This window comes from Leucopleurus acutus (genome assembly GCF_964270905.1).
Source record: "Leucopleurus acutus genome assembly, chromosome: 3".
NCBI classification, from domain to species: domain Eukaryota; kingdom Metazoa; phylum Chordata; class Mammalia; order Artiodactyla; family Delphinidae; genus Leucopleurus; species Leucopleurus acutus.
In genome coordinates, this window is record NC_139145.1 from 123,934,894 (window position 1) to 123,951,712 (window position 16,819).

Below are 16,819 nucleotides of genomic sequence, written 5' to 3' on the forward strand. Positions count from 1 at the left end.
CAACTACTGAAGCCCACGGGCCTAGAGTCTGTACTCTGCAACAAGAGAAGCCACCACAATGAGAAGCCTGGGCACCACAACAAAGAGTAGCCCCCGCTTGCCACAACTAGAAAAAGCCTGTGTGCAGCAACAAAGACCCAATGTAGCCAAAAATTAATTAATTAATTTAAAAAAAAAAAACTACAATGAGGTTATCACCTCACACTGGTCAGAATGGCCATCATCAGAAAATCTATAAACAACAAATGCTGGAGAGGGTGTGGAGAAAAGGGAACCCCACTGTGGAGAACACTATAGAGGTTCCTTAAAAAACTAAAAATAGAACTACCATATGACCCAGCAATGCCACTACTAGGCATATACCCTAAGAAAACCATAATTCAAAAGGACACATGTACCCCAATGTTCACTGCAGCACCATTTACAAGAGCCAGGACATGGAAACAACCTAAATGTCCAATGACAGATGAACGGATAAAGAAGATGTGGTACATGTATACAATGTAATATTACTCAGCCATAAAAAGGAATGAAATTAGGTCATTTGTAGAGATGTGGATGGACCTAGAGTCTGTCTTACAGAGTGCAGTAAGCCAGAAAGAGAAAAACAAATATCGTACATTAACACATATATGTGGAATCTAGAAAATGGTACAGATGAACCTATTAACAGGGCAGGAATGAGACAAAGACGTAGAGAATGGACATGTGGACATGGGGGTGGGAAAGGGAGGGTGGGATGAATTGGGAGATTAGGATTGACATATATACACTACCATGCGTAAAACAGACAGCTAGTGGGAACACGCTATAAAGCACAGGAAGCTCAGCTCAGTGTTCTGTGATGTCCTTAGATGGGTGGGATGGGGGGTGGTGGGAGGGAGGTCCAAGACGGAGGGGATATACATATACATATAGCTAATTCACTTCGTTGTACAGCAGAATATAACACAACACTGTAAAGCAATTATAAGCTAATTTAAAAACAATTTTTTTAAAAAGAAACATGCTTTATTAGTCTGCTCATCCTCAACAAGAAAAACCCTAATACAACAAAGATATTTCTTTAATTTCTGACTAAGAGCTGTTTCTCAATTAAGAACTTGACTCTATGTAGTTCTGAGTAGAAAGTGGGAGTGCAAAGATATTTTCAGGTCTTCTAACCAGCCATTAACTTTCCTGTAACTCTCCCACATCAAAATTCCAATCTAAGCCAAGTATATTTTGTTTCAATTAATATTGTTCTTTTAATTTTTCTAAAGTTTATAGGTCTTATATGTGTATAAGTTTACACAATAGAGAAGAAATTTGCTCCAGTAAAGTGCAGACTTCATTATTTCGATCTAATTGGGGGGAAAGGCTCAATTCTGAATTAGTGAAAATTCTCAAGGCTAATTTTATTAAGAACACAATGTTCATACAGCGATTAATTCCAACTAGGAGGCTAACATTATACTACCAAAGAAAAGCCTACATCAATAAATGATTGCTAATTAATGTTATCAATTCTTTGTAAAAGAATAATAAATTCTTGCCCTAAGCAGAAGACTCTATGAGAGTATTAGATTACTTCTACCCAGAGCCAAGGCTAGGTTGAAGCCAGTGCAGCAAATGCCTCAGGCGCACACACACACACACACACACACACACACACACACACACACACACACACACAAACTCAGTAATCAAGTTCAATATCTTTTAAAAAAATCCAAATCACTGAAAAATAATCCATTAATGACCAAAATGGTAAATTTAAAAATAAAGACAGAATCAGTATGACTAATTTTTTTTCTTTTGCCTCAGGCTCCAATGTGGCTCTGCAAGGCACTGCTTCTAACTCTTCTAATTATATCATATTCTTAAAGAGTTTGACAATAGGATAAGTATTTCCCTTGCAATTAAAAAAAAAAATCTGACTATTCTTACCATGTGTGCCAGGCACTGTGCTAAATTCTTTATATAAACTGTATGTTTCAGGACTTTCCTGGTGGTCCAGTGGTTAAGAATCTGCCTTCCAATGCAGGAGACATGGATTGATCCCTGGTCGGGAAACTTAAGATCCCACATGCCGTGGGGTAAATAAGCCTGCGCACTGCAACTACTGAACCCACATGCCACAACTAGAGAGCCCTCATGCCTCAACAAAACATAAAATAAAATAAAATATTTAAAAAAAACTATGGGCTTCCCTGGTGGTGCAGTGGTTGAGAGTCCGCCTGCCGATGCAGGGGACACGGGTTTGTGCCCCGGTCCGGGAAGATCCCACATGCCACAGAGTGGCTGGGCCCGTGAGCCATGGCCGCTGAGCCTGCGTGTCCGGACCCTGTGCTCCACAACGGGAGAGGCCACAACAGTGAGAGGCCCGCGTACCACACACACACACAAAAAAACCTATATGCTTATTCTCATTTCATCCTCGTGTATCTTTCTAAGGCATGTATTATTATTATCCCTATTTTTCCAAAAAGAAACTGATTCTGTGCTTGTAGTGCACTATACTGCTTCTCAATATATAATGATATACTTGAACTCAGATTCATGAAATAATTCAAATATCAGTAAGTCTTTACTACATACTTTTCCTTTAGGGTTTACAAAAACAAGCTACCGATGGGGTTCAGGACAAACCACCCCAAAATATGGCACCCCAAAATATGGCATACTGAATATTTTAAGCTAAAGGAGTTTGATAAAATAGCAGAAGCAGGAAGGTCACTCTGACCTTCCACGCCGTTCTCCCCTGAAACAGGTAATAAAATCCTCCTGTGAAAGGTGCCCTCCCTATACCAGGAGGTATCTCTGAAGACAAAGGAAGAAGAATTCTAATGAACAGGACTTGTTAAATCTCCCCCAGTTTACTACAGTTACTTCATACTCTTTGATTTAACGTATTTCTACACAACTGTCCACTTCATCAAACACAGCATAAAAATACTCAGGTTTAACTGTTTCTTTGGGTCTTCCTTTCCTTACAAAGGCTCCCTGTGTCACTTAAAACTTACATTAAATAAATGTATATATTTTTCTCCTTTTAATCTGTCTTTGTCAGTTTAATTTTCACACCCAGCCAGGAACCCTAAGAGGGTGAAGGAAAAATTTTTCCTCCTTTACACTATGATGTCAAACATCAAATGATTCTATCTAAAATTTTTGTCTCATGGGGATGTAATGTACAGCAAGGTGACTATACTTAATAATACTGTACTTTATTTTTTAAAGTTGCTAAGAGAGTAGATCCAAAGCTCTCATCACAAGAAAAAAAATTGTTACTATGTATGGTGACGGATGTTAACTAGACATACTGTGAGGATCATTTTGCAACATATACAAATACTGAATCGTTACGTTGTATTACTTGAAACTAATACAATGTTATATGTCAATTATTACCTCAAGAAAAACAAAAAATTACTTTGTCAATAAAGTTTACTGAATATGCTTAATCTATGTTTATATGAAGGTGTATTTTACTGATAAGAATAAGCAGTCTTATTGATCTAATAAGAATTTAATCCCTAAAGGGGAATTTAGCTTATACTTGTGTTTAATGAGATAATAAAAAATATTCTAAAAATGAATATACACTTCCTTTTTCAAGAGATTCTAAGACTTCAACTGATAATGAGTTAGGGGGACACTTAAGAAAAACGGGAAAAAAACTCTATCTGCTCTGTCCAATCTGGTAGCCACTAACCTGAAAATTCAAGTTAAATCAGACAAAATTTTAAATCTGGTTTCAGTCACACTGACCATATTTTAAATGCTCAATAGCCACACGTGGCTAATGGATACCATACTAAATAACAGAAGATACAGAACATTTCTATCACTGCAGAAAGTTCTAGGAGGCAGCACTAATACAATATTTCAAACTATTATTCTGGTTCATATTATAACTACTGTATGCTTATATTTATATGATAGTATGCAATAACTTGCAAGATATGGCCTAAAAAATCCATTTTCCAGAAATCATAATGGATTTGGAAGTATAACTCCCAGCTGAGAATAAGGGACATGAAATGTTATTACCAAATGTACATGGTTTAAGAGTGTAGGGACTTCCCTGGTGGTCCAGTGGTTAAGACTCTGCACTCCCAATGCAGGGGGCACGGGTTCAATCCCTGGTCGGGGAACTAAGATCTTGCATGCGGCACAGTGTGGCCAAAAAAAAAAAAGTGTATTTATTTTACTATATTTTTATTTTTATTTTTTTGTGGTACGCGAGCCTCTCACTGCTGTGGCCTCTCCCATTGTGGAGCACAGGCTCCAGACGCGCAGACTCAGCAGCCATGGCTCACGGGCCCAGCCGCTCCGTGGCATGTGGGATCTTCCCGGACCGGGACACGAACCCGTGTCCCCTGCATCGGCAGGCGGACTCTCAACCACTGCGCCATCAGGGAAGCCCCTATTTTACTATATTTAAGTCATCTGTGCAGGGCACTTGAGGTAGGAGGCAATTTACAAGGCAGAATTGTTAATAAAGGTAAAAAGACTTCCAAGACTTTTCTGTAGTGGTAATCATACTGCAGAACTTCTCAGAAGAGACCATGAATTCAGAAAAAGATTAGACACTCAGCTCTAGGAAACTGCAAAGAGTTTACATCTCAAGTGAAAACTTCCTCAAAAAAACAAAAACAAAATAAAACTTCCCCCCCAAAAAACAAAAGAAAACAAAACTTCCTGTGGACAGAGACAGTGGAAAGAGCAACTTAGACCTCAGAATTCAGTGGGCCTGAACCAATACAAAAATGGATCCCAATTTAGACTAAAAACTTCTGATTGATAAGAAAGGAGGGGGACCTTAATTATTGAGGTCACAAGAGGAAAGCACCATATGAAAGGGAATGAATAACAAGACCCAAAGAGATCCTCCCTTACACAATACTACAAAGAAGTAATAAACCAAAGGGAGAAAGACTGGCCTGATAGGAACAGGAAGTGATCAACATGGGACCGCTAATTAGAATTTTAGTGCTGTGATATAAGAGCCACTTAGAAATCAGACTTAAAACGGCAGACACAAAAACATTCTAATCAAATGGAGGAAGAGAAGCCAACCAAAAAAAAGGCATAATAACCCAAACATTTTCTAACAAAAGAAATTAAAACTACTTACCACTGGGTTGAATTTATCTCCCTGATGTTTCTTAATTGAGCCAACATTCTATGGAAACCATAAAAAGAAACAAAATTAACAATAAAAATAGATCTTTATGACTTTAAGGAATATCTCTTCTAATTTCTTATTTACCTCAAAATGTAAATTAAAATTCTCAATAATTCAGCCCCATAAACTGACACACACAAATTTGCTAACTTCTAAATACATGGCTACCTTCTCAACCAGTCACTGGATTTACTGTTCATCACACATTTGTAAACTATTGAGAGCCCTCATCTATATCAAATAATAAATACCTCTCTATCTACCATTAAAACCCCATTTATTTGCCCTTACTGAAAAATAATAAAGTTTTCCCAAGCAAATAAACTCTAATCACCAATTTAAATTTAGTAATTTTTGATGGTTCTATGCAGCAGACACTGTTAATTGCTTACCAGTCTTTTCCCCCTTTCCAGAATTTTCCTTATTCAGGGTGGTAATAGACCCAGCTAAAAACCCACTTTTGAGCTTTCCAAGAAGGGTGAACAGGTAATGGATGACACAGTTAAGATCAACGACATATACTTAGAAGTCTAATTTGGGGGTGCGATGGGGGTTGGCCCTGGAAAAACATTTGCTTTCCTTATCCAGGGACAGATGTGAACATGCCTACTTCTATCCTATGACCATGAGTCAACAAGCATGAGGATTAAAAACCTACCAAAAAGGCTAACAGAGTAGAAAGACAAAACAAGCTGGGGGTCTCTAATAGCACACTTGAGTAGCTGAACTACAATATCTGGATTTCTTGGTTTATAAGAAAACTAAACCCCTATTTGCTTAAACCATTGCTAGGTTTTCTGTACCTGTAACCATTCCAAAATAAGACAGCCCAAAACCCAAAATAACAGCATTAATGTATATACATCATAAATAATCTTTTTTTAAAGATACTAATAAGTGTGTTTCAGAATTTACAGGGTCACTTTAAATATATTGGGCTATATGTCTCTATGTTAAATTGTTTAGGACTGCTGAGTTGTTTAACCTTCTCCACAAATTCCACCCATAGTACATGCCACAAAAAATACCTTTGCATATATCAAGCAAAGATGGCCACTTAATCTGTCACTCAAGGTACTTCCACATACATAGTTGTCTGGTAAAATGGCATTGCCAATGAACTGAGATGGAATAAGGCTACAGAAGGAGCAGGTTAGAGAGAAGAGAGAAGGAAGTTTGTGTTTAAAGACTTTAGCTTGAAATACCTGAAAGCTTTCCTACTGCGATCCTACATAGGCAGTTGGATATGGGTATTCAGAGATGTGGGGAGAAATCCAAACTGAGGATATAAATTTGTAAGTTATCTGTTTAGAGATGATATTTAAAGTAATGAAATTAGATGAAAGAATCAAGGGCATGAATGTGGACAGAAGAGTACAGGTTCAAAAAAGAAAGAAAAGAAGAAGGGAAGGAAGGAAGGGAGGGAAGAAAACAGATTCAATGACTGAGCCCTGAGATATTATAAAAATAGGTCATAAAGAAGAAATAGAACCAGAAATAGAACATTGAAGAGAAGCAGTCAGTGAGTCAAGAGAAACTACCCCCCAACCACCCACCCAAAGTGTGATATCCTAAAAGCTAAGTGGAAAAAAATGTTTCAAGGAGGAAGTTATCAACTATCTTAGTAAGAACTTAACTGTCACTGTGTAATAATGTAAAGGTCATTGATTATCTTACTGGGCAGTGGTAAGACAAAACACTGTTTGGAGGGGATTCAAGAAATAGGAAGAGGATAATCTGACATAGCAAATACAGGCAACTCGGGTAGTTTCGCTAAAAAAGACACTGGAAAAATAGAGCAGTAGAGAGAGCAGAATGTGAATCAAGAGTCACAGCAGTGGATTTGTAGGCAGATGCGAATAATCTAGCAAGAGAAAGAGATATTTTTATAAAGAGATTTGGAAAACCATTCATAGACCATCCTAACAAAGTTTCCCATCAGTTTCCAAAAAAAAAGCTGCTCATGAGGAAGAGAACAAAACGAAAGAAACCTCGGGTGCCATGGTACAACTAGCTGAACGATATTCACTTAGGGTATTTTTAAAATTACTACTAGATTACCGTAGCTTCTCCCTAGAGATTCTGATTTAGGAGATGAGATATAAAACTGAAGATTCTTTATCATACACAAAATGCTGATGTGATACTTTTTTCTAACAGTTTCAACAATAATCAATCCATAGTCAATATTATTTCATCTATACTCAAACCGCCATCTTTTCCCCTTTCCATCCTTTTTTGATAAACTCTCATTTGGGGGATTACTGTACCAACTGAAAAGTGAAATCACTATAAAGGTTTTCTAAAATATAGTATGTTATACTTCCCTATGGATCTGAAGAGATCACAAGTTATACTTGGCTAGATTTAAGAGAAATCTTATGTTGGAACCATCTTTTTAAATGAGTTCAGAAGTTGAAATGCACAACAAAGGCTCCTCAGGCATGCCCATAGCCATTAGATGGTATTTAGTGGTTGTGTACGATCATTTTAGTTTAATCATGGCTATCACAGTATTTGTTAATCTGTATTTGGTACAACCTGTGCTTAATTCTAAGGCATTTTATGGACATTATTAACCCGTTACCGGTAAGTACATGAATAGTAAACAATGAAAATAGTTATGTGCAAAAGAGCAAAAATAAAAACGTAAAAAAAGCTATGTAATGAAAAAAACAAATACTGTATAGGAGCATTTGATTGTGAAGGACAAAAATAACTGAATGTATAAAATGTGCTATGCCTACAACATATACAGCAAGAAATGAGGAAAGGAGGCTGGTGAAATAGCTAAATTTCACACTTACAAGGTCAATGTTGCTGTCTGACCCCTGCTAGCCTAATTCTAATTCAGCAGAAAGCTGAGAGCTTCTTCAATGTCAGCACTGTTAATCAAACTTTCACATCAAACCATGGTTAGCCTAAATATGCCAAAAAAAAAATCTTAATGTGGAATAAAATAGTTGACATACATACTAAAGTTATACGGAGTTCCCACATTTGCAGAAACTTCCACTTTATATTTTTACAAATAACTTAACATAATAAAAAAGACCTTTAGAGTAAAGTTTGGCAAATGCATACATCCATATAACCAAAAGCAACCAAGACATAAAATCTTTCTATCACCCCAGAAAGTTCCCATGTGCTAATTTCCAGTCAACACCCTGGCCAAGGCAACCTATCCTAAATAAGAGTGCTATGACATTTGTGTACAAGTATTAGGAGAATGCAGGCTTCAGTTCTTGTGGGTAAATATGGGAGTGAAATTGCTAGATCAAAGTCTATAAGCATGTTTAATTTTATTTTTTTTAAAAAAAGGAATAAACAAACAAGTCATTTTACAAAGTGGTTTTAACACTCCCAGAGTTCCAATCAATTCCTCACCAACACTCGATATTCTCAGTCTTTCTTAACATTAACCTATGTAGTAGGTGCAGACAAGTAGCTCACTGTATTTGTGTTTTGCATTTCTCTAATTACAAAATGGCATAGCAGAGCCTCATCTGTACTTGGAACTCAGTGAGATGATAAGATACTGGACTCAAGCCTTACATGACCACTCTACTGGGAAAAGACTTTTGTAGAAAAGAATGACGAAATTTTGTATACGGGAGGATTGCAAATTATTGTACAAGAGGATGTACTATATTAGAAAACAATTCTCCATGAACATCTCACATTTCTGCATGGTCTGGGTCCACTGAGCAATGTCATTTACAGCCAATTTAAGATGTTTATACAAGGATACATTCCAGATAATAACACTTAGCAACACTGAGACAGTTCAATGTCCTCTCTCCAGAGACAATTTGTTTAAATTCCAGAGTAAAAATAAGGTTTCTATCTTCCACTCTCCTGAGGAGAGGACAGACAGGTCATAAGTGGTCCTATGAAAGATCAGAGTTTTCTAATTTGGGGTTCCCCTTCTGTAATGCACACTACTATCTGTGCAGGTACCATCTGACCCTCACTGTGAAGCCCTATGAAGATTTCGGCTCAGGTAACTGACACAAAATATTGCCCTGGTTGCTGATTTTCAGGGAGTAATAAACCCTTTGTTTCTGGTCTAGAAGTCTTGTGTTTTCTGGCAAGTTAACATTTTAGATTGTAAGTAGGGTAAAACCTCAGACTCTTTACTGTTTCTGATTTAACCAGCATAAATTAAGAAACATGGCCACAATGTTTTATACCACCTGAGATCAAGAGATGCAGAGTCTATTTCCCCACTCTTTGAATTTGGGCTGAACTGTGACTTATACCAACTCAATGTGGCAGAAGTTAGGCAAGTAACAGTGCCTATGCCTCAAGAAGATTTACAACTTCTGCTTTTACCTTCCTTGAATGCAGCCCTGAGGACATGATGCTGTAATTCTTTATAGGATAAAAGACCACTTGCTGATTCACAAATTTAAGAGCTATATAAATTGCTGTAGTTTTAAGCTTAAGTTTACCAACTGTATTGATTTTTTCAAAGAGAAAACTTCATAATTTGTTCATTTACTTATGGGACATTTTCCATTTCCCTGATTTCACTTTTCTCTATTTTTTCGGCCTTTTATTTATTTTGAATTTGTCTTTTTCTGACTCTTAGGGTAAAGCTTATTAAGTAATTGATTCTAATACTTTATTCTTCAAGATTTAAAGCTATAAATTCTGAGATGCACTTCATAAAATTTGGTATGTTGTCTTTTTGCTGGATTTGTTTAAAATGCTAATTTCCCATTTGATTTATTATTTTACCCATGAGTTATTCAGAATCACCTTAATTTCAAAACATTCAGGGATTGGGAATTCCCTGGTAGTCCAGTTGTTAGGACTTGGAGCTCCCACTGCCGAGGGCCCCGGGTTCAATCCCTGGTTGAAGAACTAAGATCCCACAAGCTGCGTGGTACAGCCAAAAAAAAAAAAGAATTCAGGGCTCTACTAAACCTCATTTTGTTACTGATTTCTAATTTAATTCCACTGTAATCAGAAAAAATAATATTATGATTTCAAGTCTTCACAATATGTTGAAGTTTTGACAGCCCCACATGAGATCTACTGAGGTGAGTGTTTCATGTATATTTAAATGTCACATTCTGCATCTCTTGGGTTTAGTGTTCAAAAAATGTCAGGTTAAACTGATTGAGAGTGGTGTTCAAATCTTCTGTACCCTTACTAATTTATGGGATTCTTTTTCTACTAATTACTGAAAAGTACTGCAATCTCTAACCGTAAGTGTAAATATGTTTTATTTCTGTCAATTTTTATTTCATGTATTTTGAATCTCTTATAAAGTATCAATAAATACACATTTAGGGTTCTTGTACCTTCTAGAGGAATGGATCCTTTTATCATATAAAATGTCCTTTCTCTCTGCTAATAATCCTTGTCTTGAAGTATAGTTTGCCTGATATCACTATAGCCATAGGAACTTTCTTTTGGTAAGTGTTAATGTATATTTTTCCAACTATTACTTTTAACCAAATTTGTCTTTAAATTGCCTATTTATATGAAGCATATAGTTGGGTCTTACTATTTTATCCAATCTGACAATTTCTATGTTTTGATGGTAGGCGTAGACCATATATATTTAATATAATTACTGGTGTGATTTAATTTAAGTTTATTACATTACTATTTATTTATTTGTTCTTTGTTCCTTTTTTTCCTGCCTTCAAATATAGTTATTTTTCCTATATTATCTCATTTTATGGACTTTAAGCTATACATATTTTGTGGTTGCTCTAGGAATGTACAGTATGTATTCTTAATTCATCATAGTCCACCATCAAATAATATTATACTATTCTAATTATACTATGTAATTTTATATATGATGTAACAAATGTAAGAGCATAATTTATTTACGTCTACTCTCGCTCATATTTCATGCTATTGTCATAAACTTTACTTCTACATATTATAAATCCCACAATTTCTTTTTGTTTTACACTATTCAACTGTCATATACATAAATTTAAAAACCAGAAAAGACTTTCATATTTATTCACACATTCACCATTTCTTAGTCTATTTCTTACTACTATCAAGCCCATTTGAATAGTTTTTTTAAAAGATACTGCATTTTTCAGTTCTAGAAAACATCTGGTGTTGGTACAAAGTTCCCAATACTCTCCTGAAATACTCAACCCCTCACATGTTATCCTGTAAATTGTTTTAAAATCACTGTCTCCTAACTCATTGACTTCTAACTCTGGGTCATCTAATAAGTCTGGTTTTCTTAACTGTTTTCTCTTAATTATACAATCATATTTTCCTTTTTCTTTGTATATTTCATAATTTTTCACAGTATTCTAGATGCTTTTTATAAAATAACAGTTGAGAACTGAATGTAATATTGTTAAGTTTCACTTTTTACCCAGAGAGTCTATGCTCTTCTCTCAGTTAGGATGAGTGACTGATAATTCAGTTTCCTATTAGAACCAATTTGAGCTGGGACTGGCTGCAGCTTTAATTACAGTGAATTCTTCTGTGATCAATTCAACCGCCAACTTCCCATCTTCAACCACAGCCATATCTTTTTCATCTTGTCAAAATCTGAGATAGGAAGAATTTGGGCTGCAATTCCAGATATTTTTGGTTCGGTTTACCTTTAGATTCAACCCCAGCAGTGTCCCATAATTTAAGAAACATTAGAATTTGCAGAACTATACATTTCTATAGGTATTTTTCAACTAAGCTTCTACTCCTCTTTACAGCAAAATTCAAGGTGGATAAAATTATCAGGTTTAATGATTTAATTTTGCCTTTGGGGCTCTGTCAGATTCCAATCCCTTCACAAAAGCCCACACTGTCACTTGAGGACTGGATGATTTATATTCATCCCTTCAGTCTTTCCATTTATGGTAAGTCCTGCTTCATCCTATACTGAAATCTGGCTGCGAAACTGCCACACTCTTGACTCACCTATGAGAGGTTCATGTATCTATGGAAGTCAGTTCACTAAGGCTTCCCTGATTCCATTGATTTTTTGCTAGCTCTATTTTTTTTTTTAAGTGTGATTTTTATTCTTTACAGGTTTTTCTTATTCTTACCAGGGGACAAAAAATTTTTGTGCCCTCCTATATGCTAACTAGAAGCAGAAATACTAGGAGAAAGTGCAATAAAATTTCTGGGGAAAAAAACAAACAAACAAACAAAAAGAAATACTAGGAGATTGCCAGTGTAGATAAAACAGTTCTGTTTATAGAAAAGATACTCCCATGGAAGACATCCAGTCTGACTCACCCCTTTGTGAAACAAACTTGGTCAAGGTAGAAGACAAATCTTCAGAATTCTCCTCCATCTTAGTTTAGAAGGAATGACAATTTATGGGACAAAAAGAGGGCCTAAGTATTTTTACAGAAAAATCTTTCATTCCACAATTAGAAATAAGACTACAAATGCAAACATCCCAGCTAGAATTGGTTTATTTAACTCTGAAAACCTAACATTAGATCATTCTATAATCAGAGGGAGGAAGCAGAGGGAGAATGAGGAAAGAAAGCAGCTCAGTATGGCTCATAACCAAACTCAGAGAAGGTGAAACTGTGCCAAAAAGGAATACTGAAGGTCTGTGAGTAAATTTCAACTTCTTCTAACACAGAGTTATTTCTGTTATTTTCAACAATAGGTCAATAAAGCTGTGCAAAGAGACGTTTGTTGGCAATATGCATCACAAACATATATTCACAATGATGTTGTGCTTAACATGGTAGGAAATTAAATCTTGGCATTATTTCAAACTTAAAAATACTTTCTCATACAGTCTTACCCGGATTCTAAACTATTCCCATAACACAATCCAGCAGTAGGACTAATTTCTTCGTGTGTATTCCCTTATTTCTCTTTACTTCCTAGTATTCATCTCTATGCCAGAGTAAATCCCAATCTTCTTAGTTTCTGCTAATGACTTATAACAACTTCTTTTCCTCCATGAACTCATCACAGATGATTTGGGAAGCCTTGATGGGTACAGAACAAGATGCTCAAATAAACCAAGTAGAGCCCTAGTTCTCTAAGATATTCTAAGGAACAACTGATTTTGATCATATGCAGAAATACAAGACACAGAGTGGTGTTATTTTTCCTCCCTTAAAAAGGACCTCTCCTGAGGATATCTCTCCAGTTACTAACCCATTTCTCTGCTCCCTTTTACAGCAAAATTCCAAACAAGTTGTCTATATGCACTGACTTCAATTCTTTCATCAACAGTTCTCAAACCCACTCCAATCACACTTTTGTCCCAATCACTTCAATGGAAACTGTTCTTTCTAGATTATTAATGGCCTACCTATTGCCCAATCCAACAGACAATTCTAAGTTCATCTCTCACTTTACTTAGTAGTAGCATTACTCCCCACTACTTTACCCATTTTCTTCACTTAGCTTCCAAGACACCACATCCTCCTGATTTTGTTCCTACACCACTGGCCAGACCTCAGTCTCCTTTGCTAATTGCTCCACTTTATGTCAACCTCTTAACACATTATAGTGACTGAGAATACAGATGTTGGCCCTCTTCTCTATCTATACTCATACCTTTGGTGATCATCCAGTTTCAAATCTTGAAATATTATCAACTCTTTCAATACTAAGTACTCTACCGACACCTGTCTTAGTTTGGGTTCTCTCAAAAACAAAGGCTGAGGTAAAGACTTGAATGCAGATAGTCTGTCTAAGAAATGACCTGAGGGAGCAGTGAGAGAATGAGATACGGAGGAAAAGCCAATATAAGAAATGGTATATTATCAAAGTCATCCCTAAAGACAACTGGGGTTCATTCTACTTAAACTCCCTGAGACAGGCACACAGGAGGTCTCAGAACTGTCTGCCTATGGGATGAGAGGCAAGCTGTTATCCATCTGCTCCTGTCTCCCACTAGTTAAGGACTGCTTCTATGGACATTAACTTTCCCAAACCACCAGCCCATGCTTGCTTTCTGGTATAGATGGCCTCCTACAGCAGAGAAATCACTGGGGCTCACTTTCACTAAAAAGACAAATAACAAAACTTAACAATGGGCAAAGGATTTGAAGAGGCATTTCTCCAAAGAAATACCAATGGCCAATAAGCACATAAAAAGATGATCAACATCATTAGTCATTAGGGAAATATAAATGAAAACCACAAAGAGATAAAACTTTACACCAACTAGGGATGGCTACAATAAAAAAGGTAGGTATCAAGACAGATGTGGAGAAATTGAAACCCTCATACATTGCTGATGTAAATGTAAATTGTTGTAGTCACTTTTGAAAAACAATTTGGCAGTTCCTCCAAAAAGTTAAACATAGTTACCATATGACCCATCAATTCCACTCCTAGGTATAAAACCAAGAGGACTGAAAACACCTGCTTTCAGAAAAACTTGTAACTAATGTTCATAGCAGCATTATCCATAGTGGCCAAAAAGTAGAAACAATCTAATATCTATCAACTAATGAATGGAGAAACAAAATGTTTTATATCCATACAATGAAATGCGTATTATTCAGCTATATAAAGAGATGAACTACTGATAAAGGATATAACATGGATGAACCTTGGAAACTTTATGCTATGGTAAAGAAGCCAGACACGAAAGGCCATATACTGTACGATTCCATTTTTATGAAATGTCTCAAACAGGCAAATTTATAGAAACAGAAAGCAGATTAGTGGTTCAGGGTCATGGGGCAGTGGGAAACAGGAGTGACTGCTCATGGGTATGGAGTCTGGGGAAATGATGAGATTTTTTGGACTCAGATGATGAGGATGGTTGCAGGGCCCTGTAAATGTACTAAAAATTACTGGATTGTACACTTTAAACAGGTGAACTTTATTGTACGTGAATTAGAGCTCGATGGAAAAATAGCTTAAAAACAAGAAAAAATATCAGGACATTGGTTAATGCCACTATGATGTATTAATACAAAAGATTCCAAACTGATTTCCTAATCCCATTCAGTTAGCACCTGACTTTTCATTTCAATTTATTTTACCACCTTCCTTCTCCCTTTAAAACCTTAAAATAAGTTACTTATACCCAACCCCATAATCTAATCCCAACTAAAGTTTTACAACTTTACTGAGCCAAATCCTTTGCTCAGGTGAGGCCCTTTACCTTACCACAGACTCCTCCTTTCCACCTAACACTTCAATATGCTAATTACTTCTTTGTTCTTTAAGTGGCATTTTAAATGAAGCTGTCTATCAATAAAATGTTTTTATGCAGCATGTACAGTGCCCTAGAAACTGAGCCAAACCTGTTGAAGAGCATGACCTGATTTGCAAATCCTGGACACAAGGGCCCTAGTGCTTGAAATTCCACCATTATTTATTTTGGACACTCTCCAAACAACCTCTATTAAAATGCAAATCCACCTGGTGAAGACAAGGCCCTAATTTCTTAAGGTAAATTTCCTTACAGTATTTCCTAAGTTCAAGAGAAAAGGAGCTATAGAGAAGGAACCACGAGCAAAGAGCAGAAAAAGATAGAAACCAGCAAATGTGAGCACGCACGCGCACACACACACACACACACACACACGCACGCGCGCGCGCACACACACACACACGAGGCAGGTTTGAAATCATCATTTTTCTGTACAGCTACTGTGTTTGTTTTGAGGTTAACTTAGCCTAATTATGATTATAAACACCACAAACCTTCCAAAGGAAACCAGATCAATCTTAACACCTTGTTACAGAAGGATTTTAAAAGCTTAATTAACACTTATAAGTAAAAGCTTAAAAATACCACCACTTGATCAAAGTCTTATGTATAAAAAGTTTCACTTTTAGCAGGATTCAGGTTAATATTTTAGGTATATTTATAATTTTATTAACTCATTCTAAAAATCCCTTAGGGCTGAAGACATTTATTTTTTAAGTAAAATAGCATCATATATGTAGAGAAGAGAAGCAAACCCAAATTTTAAGCTGCTTCTACTTCTAAATGTCCCACCTATACCTAAATCCTCTTGTGCTTATCTAATAGACAATGTATGGAATTAGCCTTAATTTGTCAAACATTACTTCTGAAAGTACTTTTTTTAAGTAACAAATTTCTTTAAAATTCTCTGTAGAAAAGGAAGTGGGAAAATTTGAGAACAGCTAAGAACTGCCAGGTGCTTTGTGCCAAATTCATTCACATACTGAACTCTGACATCCCTCTAAATTAGCTATTATATACACATTTAAATATAAACAAAGATCACAGGACAAACAAGAGGCAAATCTTAAAGCTCCAAGTATAATAGTGTTCCATATCATCAATGATTCTCAATGAATGAAAGGACACCTTAGGTCCAAAAACATCAAGAACCAACATGATAATAATTACACTTTCAATATTCCTGTTGAGAAAACATTTATAGGCATATGTATGAATCTGGAAGTCTCTCGCAATAAAACCCCATGGCGTATGGGTGGAAACAATTCTAAAATTTCAACAGAGATATTCTATCTATCCCAAAATGGATGACAAGGAAAAATGACACAGACACCATTAGAATAACTTCCCAGTTCACAATGACCCTTTCTTTCTCTGAGAAAAAGTGACCGCAAATCCAAAAAATATTACAGTCAATGCAATTTTAAAAAATATAGCCCTTAAGGCAATACAACAGCACTAAACACAGTCTTCTCAACAGATGGTGCCAGAACAACCAATCACAC

General features: G+C 36.1%; 1 protein-coding gene across 9 annotated transcripts in view; it reads right to left on the minus strand.

Moving 5' to 3' along the window:
* Positions 1-16,819, minus strand: part of ERBIN (erbb2 interacting protein) — a 108,184-nt gene that overhangs the window by 68,640 nt on the left and 22,725 nt on the right. For 8 of the 9 annotated variants that reach the window (XM_082835757.1, XM_082835753.1, XM_082835759.1 and 5 more), the window contains exon 2: positions 5,123-5,170. The gene's annotated coding sequence lies outside the window, so the exon portion shown is untranslated. Of the gene's footprint in view, positions 1-5,122; positions 5,171-12,406; positions 12,465-16,819 lie in introns of all 9 variants that reach the window. The other variant, XM_082835752.1, reaches the window with a different exon arrangement.